Source organism: Olea europaea, chromosome 18 (assembly GCF_002742605.1).
Source record: "Olea europaea var. sylvestris chromosome 18, O_europaea_v1, whole genome shotgun sequence".
In the NCBI taxonomy this organism is placed as follows: Eukaryota; Viridiplantae; Streptophyta; class Magnoliopsida; order Lamiales; family Oleaceae; genus Olea; species Olea europaea.
This window is the reverse complement of record NC_036254.1, coordinates 15,992,627-16,005,333: the sequence shown is the minus strand read 5'-3', so window position 1 is coordinate 16,005,333 and position 12,707 is coordinate 15,992,627. Positions and strand designations below refer to the sequence as shown.

The window sequence follows — 12,707 nt, the reverse complement described above, 5'->3', positions numbered from 1 at the left end:
GCCCTAGATTAGATTTAAAATGGGAAAAATAACTTTTATAAGTTGCAATTTGGTAATTGCAAAGATGGCCGTCCATGGAGGATTATTTTTCAAAACTGAAAAGGCAGTTAATTACATACAAACCCCTACATCAACATGGCAATTTGTATGCCTTCCATATTTAAAATTTGAATTTCCAATCTAATTTAATACAACTCAATTTTTAATTATCCCCAACAAAGTTAACACCTAATAGTAACTTAAGGCAAGTTAACTTTCCATATTACATTAAGAATAATTTTCCAAATCTGGTAATCTTAATATCTTTCTATTTTATGCATGCAAGATTTAACTACTAGGTTTAGGCTGTCGATTGAAAATTTGTGAAAGATTCCACACATGACCTTTATGCACAAATAATAAACTGTGCCAAAAATCACTTAATTGAAGTATTTTTAAGAACAAATTTTACACATAAGTTATTTCACATTTAGTCCAAAGTCATTAGGATAATCAAGAAATTACAAATCAGATGTTTGCTCACAATTAATTTAGCATATTAAAATGTGAGTGTATGACGGGACACTTTAGGCATCATTAATTATGAACCATATCACAACCAGATGTAACATTTCCAATGACTACATGTTAAAGTGTGTTTCAAACCAGCTATCATCTAATAATGCATCTCTAAATAAAAATATTTGTATGCCAAACTATAGAATCTATACAACTTTTTATTTGTTTTGCATGTTCCCGTGATAACTTTTTCTATATACTTTTTACTCACAATCTTTTCAATTCATGGAGTTGACTTTCACACAGCCATAGAATGGCTTTTCTCTCATAATTTATGTTCATTATCAATGACAACTTCATATGTCTATGGTGGTAGCCCTCTCCTCCAATGAACTTATCTGTTTACACAACATCATATAGCAATGCACAGAGACAGAGATACTGATTGTAGGTCTATACTTAAACACATGCCATCTTTAAATGTCTACCCAGTTAGTAAATGGTCACAACAATGTTGTCATAATGTCCTAGTGATGTACTTACCTTACCATATATTACCATAGGATAGAGAGATCACACTACGTCGATTGGATATTCCAATTTATCTCAATAATTTCGAACCAACCAAATATATACATCATGTGATATTTGCAAGTAAAGCCTTATTTTTGTTTCTTGTACATAAATGCAAAGCACAAGCTTACTAAGTGCACACACAAAGTAAAAACAAAACAAAAAATATGTACAATAACACAAGTACTCATGCATCATTCATATGCCTACGACTATTCTCGAAGTTTAAAATTTAATAGTATCTAAAGCCTCAGTAAGTAAATCAGTTAGTTGTCGTTTTAGTGGGTATGTGTTCTAGGACAACAATCTTTCTTTCAACTAAGTCTTTGATGAAATGATGTTGAATATTATTGTGCTTAGTTCTAGAATGATGGACATGATTTTTAGAGATGTTTGTAGCACCTGTATTATCACAAAACATTGTAAGGGAATCTTGCTCAATACTATAGTCATTGAGCATATGCTTCATCCAGAATAGCTGTGTGCAGAAGCTACCAACAGTGATGTACTCAGCTTTCGCAGTGGACAAGGAAATAGAGTTTTGTTTCTTTGTTGCCCATGTAGAAATACCCTCCAGATGTGCTTTTCCTGTCATCTATGTTTCCTACCCGATTAGTGTCTGTATATCCTGCAAGATGAGAGAGAAAGTCTTTAGTGTACCGTAAATAAAATTAGATATGCTATTAATGTATCTAATGACTCATATAACAACTACCATGTGAAACTCCTTTGGTTTATCTTGAATCTAGCACAAACTCTAATATTGAAAGCTATATCAAGAGGACTTGCACTCAGATATAAAGACTACTAATCATGATCCAGTATAGGCTAGTGTTGGCGTTATTTCCTTGGTCATATCTGCTAAGTTTTAAGGACGTGGCCATGGGAGTCCTAACTGACTTGATGCTTTCAAGATCGAATTTGTTGACCAAATATCAAGAGGACTTGCACTCAGATATAAAGACTACTAATCATGATCCAGTATAGGCTAGTGTTGGCGTTATTTCCTTGGTCATATCTGCTAAGTTTTAAGGACGTGGCCATGGGAGTCCTAACTGACTTGATGCTTTCAAGATCGAATTTGTTGACCAAATATCAAGAGGACTTGCACTCAGATATAAAGACTACTAATCATGATCCAGTATAGGCTAGTGTTGGCGTTATTTCCTTGGTCATATCTGCTAAGTTTTAAGGACGTGGCCATGGGAGTCCTAACTGACTTGATGCTTTCAAGATCGAATTTGTTGACCAAATTATTTGCTTACTTGGCCTACGAGATGAAGATTCCTACATATACATGCTTAACCTACATACCCACTAGCCATACTCATTTTGAATCCACATTGCATAAGATTGACAAACTCCCTGGATTTTGCATCAGATGTGGATCCAAATACAGTGCCATCCACATAGATAAGAGCTATAATTAGATCAATCTTTAGGTGTCTAATAAATAGTATTTTATCGATTTTTACTTTCTTGTATCCCTTCTCAAATAGGAACATGGTAAGCCTTTCATACCAAGCTTCCCCCTGGTAAGCCTTTCATACTAAGCTTGGAGAGCTTGTTTTATATAATGCCTTTTTAAGCTTGAACATGTATTTTGGTAGATGTGGATAACTGAATCCTTTTGGTTGCCTGACATTGGCATGCTATAGACAGTAACATCCTAATAGATTCAAATCTAGCCACAGGAGCAAAAGTCTTTTTGAAGTCTACTACTTCAATTTGTGTATACCCTTGTGCTACCAATCGTGCCTTATTTCAGACAATGTTTGCATGCTCATCAAATTACCTTTGAAGATCAATTTAGTGACAATGATATTTACATTTGTTTGCCATGCTACTAACTCCTAGACGTTGTTTCGTTTGAATTGAGCCAATTCTTCTTGCATTACTAATACTCATGATTCATCATTTAGAGCTTCAGTCGCATTCTTTGGTTCAATGTGAGACATGTGGCACATGTTTTTGAGTTCGATGGCAAGTATCCTTCTGGTTACCATTTCATTGCCACGATAAGAAAGTACGTTATTGAGAGGATGTGCTTTCTGAATCCAGGTAGATGGTTGTCTCCTTCCTTGTTATTCACTATCTTCTTCGAGTGAATCCCAACCTACAGTATCCATTTCGGATTTGCTAGACCGGTTATAGGAAGTTTTCCATCTGGCTTTTTTCTTCAAGATTTATTGTACTATTTTCCTAATTATTCTGAGTAATTTCAGTTTATTCATCCAAGTTTCTAATCTTAGGTTCATGTGAGTAAGAGGAGTAATCATTAGCAATATCAATTTAATATTAATAGATTAAGTAATAGTTTGAGTACTCATGTTATATGCTTTATAGGCCCGACTATTTTCTAAATACCCAATGAATACTCTTTCATCACTCTTAGGGTCAGATTTTCCTATGTGATACCTATTATTCAATATAACACTTCAAAGTAGTGAAAATAGTGAATATTAAGTTTCCTACCCTTCTAGATTTCATAGGGCTTTTGTTTAGTGCTTGTTCCCAAGGAAACATTGTTCAGCATGTAGCAAGCATTATTAATTGCCTCAGCCCACTATTTAGCATTACTCTAGCCATTTCCTGTAAAGATCTATTTTTCCTCTCAACTACACTATTTTTTTCCTGAATTTTAGGAGCAAAAAATTCATGAAAAATACGATGCTTTTCACAAAAGTTAGAAAAACTAGCATTCTCAAACTCCTTACCATGTCACTCCTAGTCCTTACAATTTTAATGTCTCTTAGTGTTTTTCAATAGTCAAATTTTTATATAAGTGAGCAAATCTTTCATATGCATTATATTTCTCCCTTAGAAATTCTACTCAAGTAAATCTCCAGAAATTATCGACCATAACAAAGATATACCTTTTACTACCGACACTTTCTATTTGAATTGGCTCTATTAAATCCATATGAAGTAATAGTAAGAGATAGCAAGAAACTAACCTTGTAGGTCAGGTGTTATAGGCTTCTAACCTTTTTGACATGAACCACACAAACCTTCAGGTCTTCCTATAAGCTTAGGGATTCCTCTTACATCATCAAGTTTAGTGAGTTTAACTAGATCTGTATAGTTCAAATGTCCCAGTCGTTTGTGCCATAGGTCTGTATTGTCAACATTGGATGCGTAATATGCAATATTAGATTCTAGCAAATAAAATTTATCACTAGACTCGCTACCATGTAGAACATAACTACCTTCATTTTTCATTGCCTTACACATGCTTTTTGTATACATAACCATGAGTTCATCATCATACAACTAACCTACACTAATTAGATTAGCTTTTAAATCAATAACAAGAGGCACATTTTCCAACACAGGAGATCCTTTTATCTTAATTGTACCAATCCTGTCAATTTTACTTTGAGCACCATCCCCGAAAGTAACCATTCTTCTTGCAAAACTTTTGAAAATTGTTAACATAGACCGATTACTAATCATGTTTCTCGAACAGCCACTGTTAAAAGTACCAGGAATTAGATATAATAGAATTATAAGCAACATTTACAACATAACAGCTAACACTTTTATATATCCAAACTTGCCTTATTCTAGAAGGTGTCAGTTAGCAAGTTAACTTTCTTAATGTGATTTAATTTTCTATGTGTTAAACAGTGATGTGCATTGTGTCCATATTGATCACAAACATTACATCTGATCTTGTACAACGACTTGCTTGTCTGAAATTTTATCTGTTTACCTGATCTTGTGATCTAAACCAAGTTTTTTGAGGAGTCTGAACCCGCTATCGAGTGTTTGTCAATGGTAATGTCCTACTGGTGGCAAGTTTGTCTGTCATTTTGGCAACAGTTTCAAACGGCTGACTTAGCAATTTTTTCAAATACCATTGTCTCTTTAATATACATCACTTTAGTCATTTCTTTCTCCTTTCTTTTTCCTTTATATGCCAGACCTACTTTATCATTTGATGTTCTACCATAGCTAATTACTTCTTTAAGGTGCGCAGATCCAATTGTCAGCTATTTAACTCTTTTCCTTGGCATGATTTAATTCAACTTGAAGTTCCAGCAGTTGTTTTTCCTTCTCATTTATCATTTTGAACAAGGCTCTTTCTTTTTCAATTATGCCATCACTGCCAAAAAGGTAACATTTTTTCATGTTCAGTTTCTGAATATCTTCTCATAGTTTTGCATTATGAACATGCATTGGTGGTTCTAGCTGAATCTGCATTCAATAGGTTTTGACTTGCAGGTGACAGATACAACATATTATCATCAAACAAAAGGTTGGCAATTGGAGATATTACCTGGTTGTCGTCAGTTTTATCATCCTCATTTGAGTTTGACTCTTTATCTTTATATTCGCTCCAGGTTATGTTCATAGCTTTCTTACCTCGGAACCTCTTTAAGGTGCTTGTACACTCAGCCATTATGTTCCTCGACCCTTTGCATTCATGAAATTGAACACGATTTTGTCTCTTTTCCATAGATGAGGTAGGGCTTTGCCTAGAGTTACCGAATATCTTCTTCTTTTGGGGTGGTTAAGTTTTTGAGCTTCTTCCTTTCTTGTTGTTTTTCAAAAATTTCTTCAATTGTTTAGTGAGCATGGCCATTTGGTCCTCATTCTCACTTCCATCATCTTCTTCCTCTATCTCTATCTTCTTGGCTTTAAAGGCGGTTCCTGATCCTCTTTTCTTCTTTCTTCCGTAAAGATGTAGCTCATAGCTCATCAAGTATCCTACCTATTCTTCCACTTTAATGATAGTGGTTACCTCGGATTGGAACCTATCAGGCAATGATTTGAGAATTTTTTCACAATTTTACTTTTTGAGTAGTTCTTTCTCGAAGTGTAGGCTGAGTTGGTGATGTCATTTAGTTTTGCATAGAAATCTTTGAAGTGCTCATCATCTCTCATGGTTAATTGCTCAAATTCAAATGTCAACAATTGAAGTTTAGAGGACTTTACAATTGAGGTTCCTTATAGGCAACTTTGCAATATGTCCAAAAACTCTTTAGCCACTATACATGTTGAAATCAAATGAAATTGATTAGCAATGATGAATGAGAAAATAGCATTTAGAGCTTTAGAATTTCAGCTAGCACTATTAAAACCATAGTCACCCATTCATATGCTCATTTCTTTCTTTCTACACCCTTTTCAATCATGGTGGGAGTTTTATAGCCATACATGATTGAGTGCCATGTTTTCTCATCTAAAAATTGGACTTAGAGTTGCTTTCTAATTTTCCAATACAAATAATTAGTCCCATCTAAGACAGGAGGTCAAAACGGTGATCCATCCATTTCTAGGTATAAGGCAGATCTCACTTTGCAAAAGTGTCACTCTAATATTAATTATGAATACTAAAACCTAGTTAATTTAACAACCTGTCTCAATTATTTGTTTCAGAGTAAGTTAGAACTTTCTACATGTTGTTTTAAACATTTGTTTTGACTAGCATAGCTTAACAAACTAGTGTTCCACAAGATGCAAGTAATTGGAGAAAATAAATAAGATTGAACATAGGATATAACATGGTATCCTTAAAGGAAAACATCCATGGGCCCCATGCCATGGGTAAAATAATTCACTATCAAAGAATAAATATGCAATAGCTTCGATTTTGTAATTTTGCAAAATTAACAAAAACTATCAAAAGTAAATAAAGAACGACTCCCTCATTTTCTTTCTTCTTTTAACTTGTTGGGAAAGTGGAATCAAACTCTCTTATATTGACTTTGTCACTACTTCACTATTATATTCAGCACCAACCACTACTTGGATTAAGATTGGCAAATCTTAACTCACACCAAGTAGCCTAATCTTTGAGTAAGATTATATCTTTCAGGCTCAAGTGTGTTTTCTTGAAGTATGATTGGAAAACATGAATTTTGCTTTGAGATACTTCAATTGAACATCAGAACTCACTTCACTGGAGACGGTTAGAAAACATAGAATTTACTGCTGCAAATTCACCAAGCAAAGGCTGATTTTTCTCAAAGCATTGGTTCGTTCCTTAATATTTTCTTTACTTATGTAAAGACTCCTTCAAGATAAGAAATTCTCTTCCCTAAAATATGGCAGTCATATACGGTAAGAATAATGTAGAATATGTTTGATATTGTTAATAATTAAATTAAGAAAAGTTTTGATTAATTAAAACAATATTTTCTTCTTTTAATTATTTGACCAATCAAACCAATCCAAAATGGTAATTATATATTTATGTGGAAGGTAAAGATTGCATCTCATTCAGGGCATGTAAACCCTAAAATCCACAGTCAAGAAACCTGTTTACCTATAACACCCAATCAATCTTGACTGACTGGGTGACCTCTTTGGATTGCATCAATTGAACACTTTTTTTGCATGTCTTGATATATAAAAATCATTCTAATTTAAACAAGCCAGTAAACAAATAATAATTGAAGATATAAAATATAGTTTATTTATATATAACATGCGCATCATGGTATCTTATGTACACAATCACCTTATACTCATAAATTAATAGTTATAGATCAATCCGAGACCCAAGATTGGTAAAAAATTACGTTTTAAGACACGATGAGATGGAAAGAAATCCTCGAAGTGTGAGAAATTCGTACCTCAATGTAGTTGAAATCCTAGAAGGTACATTGAAGACTTGTGCTTACAACTCTATTTGGATCAAAAGGGATTTCATGTTTGATAAAGCAAAAATGATAAACTATGAAATCCAGTTACTATATTCAAATCTAAATACATAATTGAAATTGATCACTCCAAACATATCTTCCATCTTTTGATAGTCTGTATGATGACTTTTAGCTTTGGATGATAGAATAGATGCTTAGAAGATCAGAGTTAAAATAATGTCTCAAATATTTTAAGTGGACTCAGTGTGTAGGTAAAGAGATTACCCCTCGAAATTTTTTTTTTTGAAATTATGTTAGCTTATTTGAACCATTTATTAATGATTTTGAGTTCCTAATTGTTTTGTTGTTTTTTTAAACCATGTTATAAGAATTTTTAGAAAAAAAAAATCATATCTTCTCAATGTCATGATTCTAAAATTTTACAAATTAAATCTGCACGTATAGGTTGCAAGCAATGCTCACTTTGTAAGTTGGTCAGATGGTAGTGTGCAGTTGTGTAATATATCTGAGCAAGATGCACAGGACATAATTAAGGAACTTTTTTCTCAAAACTAAAGAGTTACCTTATCAAGACCTCATAATCTAGTGCTTAAACTAATGACTTCAATGAGGCTTTGGCTTATGGCCTCTCAACAAGTGCGCTAGGTTTTGATTTATCATATAAGAATGATCTAATTTGGTGTTTACATATCTTTGTAATAACCATTATTTAACTCTTTAATTTTTACTTTCTTTGTCAAAACTAGAGAGAATTCTCCAATCCTAAGGCAAATAACAAAGAAAATGAAGATAATGCCTTCGTCAACTTTCAATGTCCATAGTCCATTATCTGCCCTTATTGATGCACGATACGAAAAAAGTGAACAAAGTAAAACATTGCATTGCTACTGCTGGTCCTGAGAGAAAAATGGAGCATAAGGCTATCTCCATCTCTGCACCAAAATTTGAAGAAAGTTTTGCACCTTTTGCATCAAATCTTGCACCAAACTTAATCATCTCCAACCCATTATACCGAAATATGCACCAAATGAATAGTGTTTAATCATTTTTCTCCTTTTTGATTCTTAACAATTTATTTATTTGTTTATTTTACAACTACATATTTTATTAAATAAATAATTACGTTAAATTAACGAAAATATTGAATTCATTAATAAGTTTAAATTAACGTATATTTGTGATTGTTGTGTCATTTTCATCTTAACTTTATATAATTGTGTTTGTTACATTTTAAAACTTCTTGAGTACTTTTATTTTAATTCTATTTTTTAAAATTATTATAAATTACATTCTTGAAATTTATTGCAAATGCACATAATAATAATAATGATGATGATGATGATGACGACGACGATAATAATATGGACATAAATATCGTTATTTTTCTTTTCAAATTGAAAGAGAAGGACAAATTGGTATTTAACCATTTTGCACCATTTTTGCACCAAAATGGTGCAGTGGATTGAAGGAGATTTGCACTAAATATTTGGTGCAATTTGGTGAATTATGTTGTAATGGTGTAAGATTGGAGATGCCCTAAAGAGAATGTGAAATCCATATATTGTGATTAAATTTGTTTACCACATACATTTCTTGGACATTTATGCCTTTTTTTCCCCATAGGCAAATAATTAGATCTAACAACAATTAGTTGGAAAGAGGATAGTGTAAGTGATATGCTCTAGGTCCAATCGACTTTGGACAAGAACACTTTTAATATATAGTTGATGCGATTTATGGCAGATATATTATTTAATTAATATTCAATTAAATTAAATAATGGAGTCCATATATTCAAATCTTAGTAATTTGTTAATCACAAGCAGTTGTGATTGTGAGATACAAATTACATATAATTGAATATTAAATCATCCGTGGTCATAAGTAATGACGAGATATGAATATCGTTATTATGGATAGATCATCATGTGTTGTATTTTTTACTTATGAAATAAGTAGTTGATCTCACAAACTAAAGTGTGGTGACACTTGAATGAACACGTGGATGTTTTGTTATAGAACAAAATATTGGAGACCCGTCGAGAAATTCCACATGGATTACTATCTTAGTGTCAGTGATTAATCTCTAACGTTCGATAATAGGATTAGTCATTTGACTTGAGGTCATCATAGTCTCTTATATGAGGACAGTCATGCTTTGACGGTGTTGAATGTTGTTCTGCCAAGGGCCGCTAATATGGCATCACTCGGGTATGTCAAGAATCATATGAAGGTTGTGAATGATCAATAGAGGATTAATCACTCTTAGATAGTAAGAGATTATGATCTACATTTCATTGAATTAAGTCGATAGCGAAATCCTTGACCAATGTGTACTCAAAAGTCGAAAAGGAGTTTTCGACTTATATTGACTTAGTATTAGTATGAAAGATATAATCGATAATCGAGATTAACACACTTCCATATCTCGTAATTGATTGGATTATATTAACGAAGGGATTATAGTTTTATGCTAAACGAACGAGTTTAATTTTATCATACCACTTGACATTTCTCATCACATGTATTGCCCTGACATATTGTTAGATGTCAATCTGTGACGATGAGTATGAATTGATGATAAATTAAAAAGGTGTTTTAATTTATCCATTTTGACTAGATCAAAATAATATTTCACGTCTTTAGGCATCGGGATCGGGAACCTGATGGGAGGAACACAGAAGGAGAACTAGAAGATCGTGATTTGTCAATTAATTAATTTAACATGGATAAATTAATTAATTGGGTTGCTTTTTTATAGGCCCGAATTAATTAATTCACAGATCGAATTTAATTAAATAGATTAATTAAAAATTGGTTCAGGTTAGGCTAGACTAGTTTGGGTTTATATATATAAGCAATTAGGGTTTATAATTTTGTAGAAATTTTCATTCTTGCAAGCACAAGAGAAGAAAATCGTAAATCCTACAATCTTATTCTCTGTGTGGATCATCGTTGGAGGCTGGACAATTGAACAATTGTGGGAAACAGATCAAGGTTGTTGGAACAAAGAAAAAATAAAAGGGTCTGCAGATCTAGAAAAAGGTTTGACTTTTATCACAATTTCTATTTAAATACAAAGGCGATTCCTAGTGAAAATTGAAAATGGTTTTATTTTTCGCTGCGTATGATAAGTAGATTCCCAACGGATAGCTCATAGAAAACTCTTCTTTATTTTCTTTCCCTAAATTGTTAGGAATTATCTCGCGAGACAAGTTCATGTCTTTATATTATGTGATTCATCTGGCTTATGAGTATCTGTGCAAATTGAGTAACTATGTTTTATTTTTCAACGAAATTCACCTATTCAATTTTGGTTCTCACAAATTAGCAATCCCACCTGTCGGATCTTCACAATGGCCAATAACCTTATCCAAAAGTAAGAGAAAAGATTCAAGATATAAAAGTGTTAGCAAAGGATATGAGGGTTCTATTGGAAATTTATTTATACAAGCACAGAAATATTTTTTTGTGGAAATTACACAATAACCTATCTTAAAAATCTTCTATTCTAAAATCATATGGATAGTTTAATATTTCAAAAATCAGAAATTTTATATTTAAATATTAAATTTTAATTATACAAATTACATTCAAAACCCTAATCAATTTCATTTCTCTCCTCTCTCCCTCGTCCTCTCTTCATAGTGCGCCGGACCATATTCTCTCTCCGGCGACTCCGGACCCAGCCAAAGGACAACTCGTAGTGGCAGCAGCACCGCTGTACACGGTCGCTGACGGTGACGACCATGTGCAGAACCATCGGAGTCCATATTTTTTCATTCAAATTCTCTGGCGGCGTCATCTCCCAGGTGCTGCCGACTCTCCACTACGGTAGTGCGCCTATCGCCTGCACTGCAACCACGATTTTTTGGTGGTGCTGGTGTGGCGGCTGCGTGACATTGGGATTAGGGATTTTTTTAGCTGCCGTGGTCGAGATCTATTGTGGATTGTCGCCAGATTTTACAGCTCCGCGAGGTTTTGGGTTTGCTTTTAGTTGGTGGATGGAGGCTGTAATGGTGGTGATGGTGGTGGTTATTTTTGAATGGCAGCGGCTTTGTTGTTTCCAACGTGGTGGAGGTAAATACGGTGGTGGTTGTGTTTTTGTTGGTGGTGGTGGTGGATATTGTGGGTGATGAGATGGTGGCGATGGTTATGGTGATATGTTGGCGACGACGAGTCTACTGAGTTAGTGTCGGATATGGTGCGATGATGTGTTAATTTGAGGCGGTGATGTCGCTGTCGGAAGGTGGCGGTGGTGGTAGTTACGGCGACAACTGTGGCGGTGGTGCTACTGTAAGAAGTAGCTACATGGTGGTCACAAGTGTTGTGGGGGGTGTTTGTGACTCTCGATTGTGACTCACAATTGGATATGTGACCTGAAAATTGTGACTGTGACTCATAATTGATTAAGTTGTGACCGAAAAATTAATCGTGACCAATTAATTTAATAATTTGCAATGAGTAAATGAATTGTGACCAATAAAGTTTGAATATGTGATCGATGAATAATTTGTGACCTATAAGATTTTTGGATTCGTGACCGAAAAATATTCTGTGACCTATAAAATTTTCGATCTGTGACCAAGAAATAAGTTACGACCAATAATTTGATAAGTCATGACTAAAAATTAATCTGATATGTGATTGATGAATAATCTGTGACTTGTAAAATTTTTGAATTCGTGATCGAAAAATATTCTGTGACCTATTAATTTTTTGATTTGTGACCGAGAAATATGTTGCGACCAATAATTTAATAAGCTATGACTAAAAATTAATCCGTGACTAATTAATTAGATAACTGTGACCACAAACTGTGACCTAAATATATTAAATTAATAAAATAATTATATCATAAATAATTTTAATCTGTGACCTATAAAATTTTTGATTCGTGATCGAAAAATAATATGTGACCTATAAAATTTGTGTTTGTGACTTATAATTTATTGAGTTGTGACCGAAAAATTAATTTGTGACCTATAAAATTTTTGATTCGTGATCGAAAAATAATATATG

The 12,707-nt window shown here is 33.3% G+C and overlaps 1 long non-coding RNA gene across 1 annotated transcript; it reads left to right on the top strand.

Moving 5' to 3' along the window:
• Nucleotides 1-2,797: 2,797 nt before the first annotated feature.
• On the top strand, nt 2,798-5,530 carry LOC111367611. The gene is made up of 2 exons (XR_002697863.1): nt 2,798-5,190; nt 5,299-5,530. It is a non-coding gene; the product is annotated as an uncharacterized LOC111367611 (long non-coding RNA).
• The last annotated feature ends 7,177 nt before the right edge of the window (nt 5,531-12,707 follow it).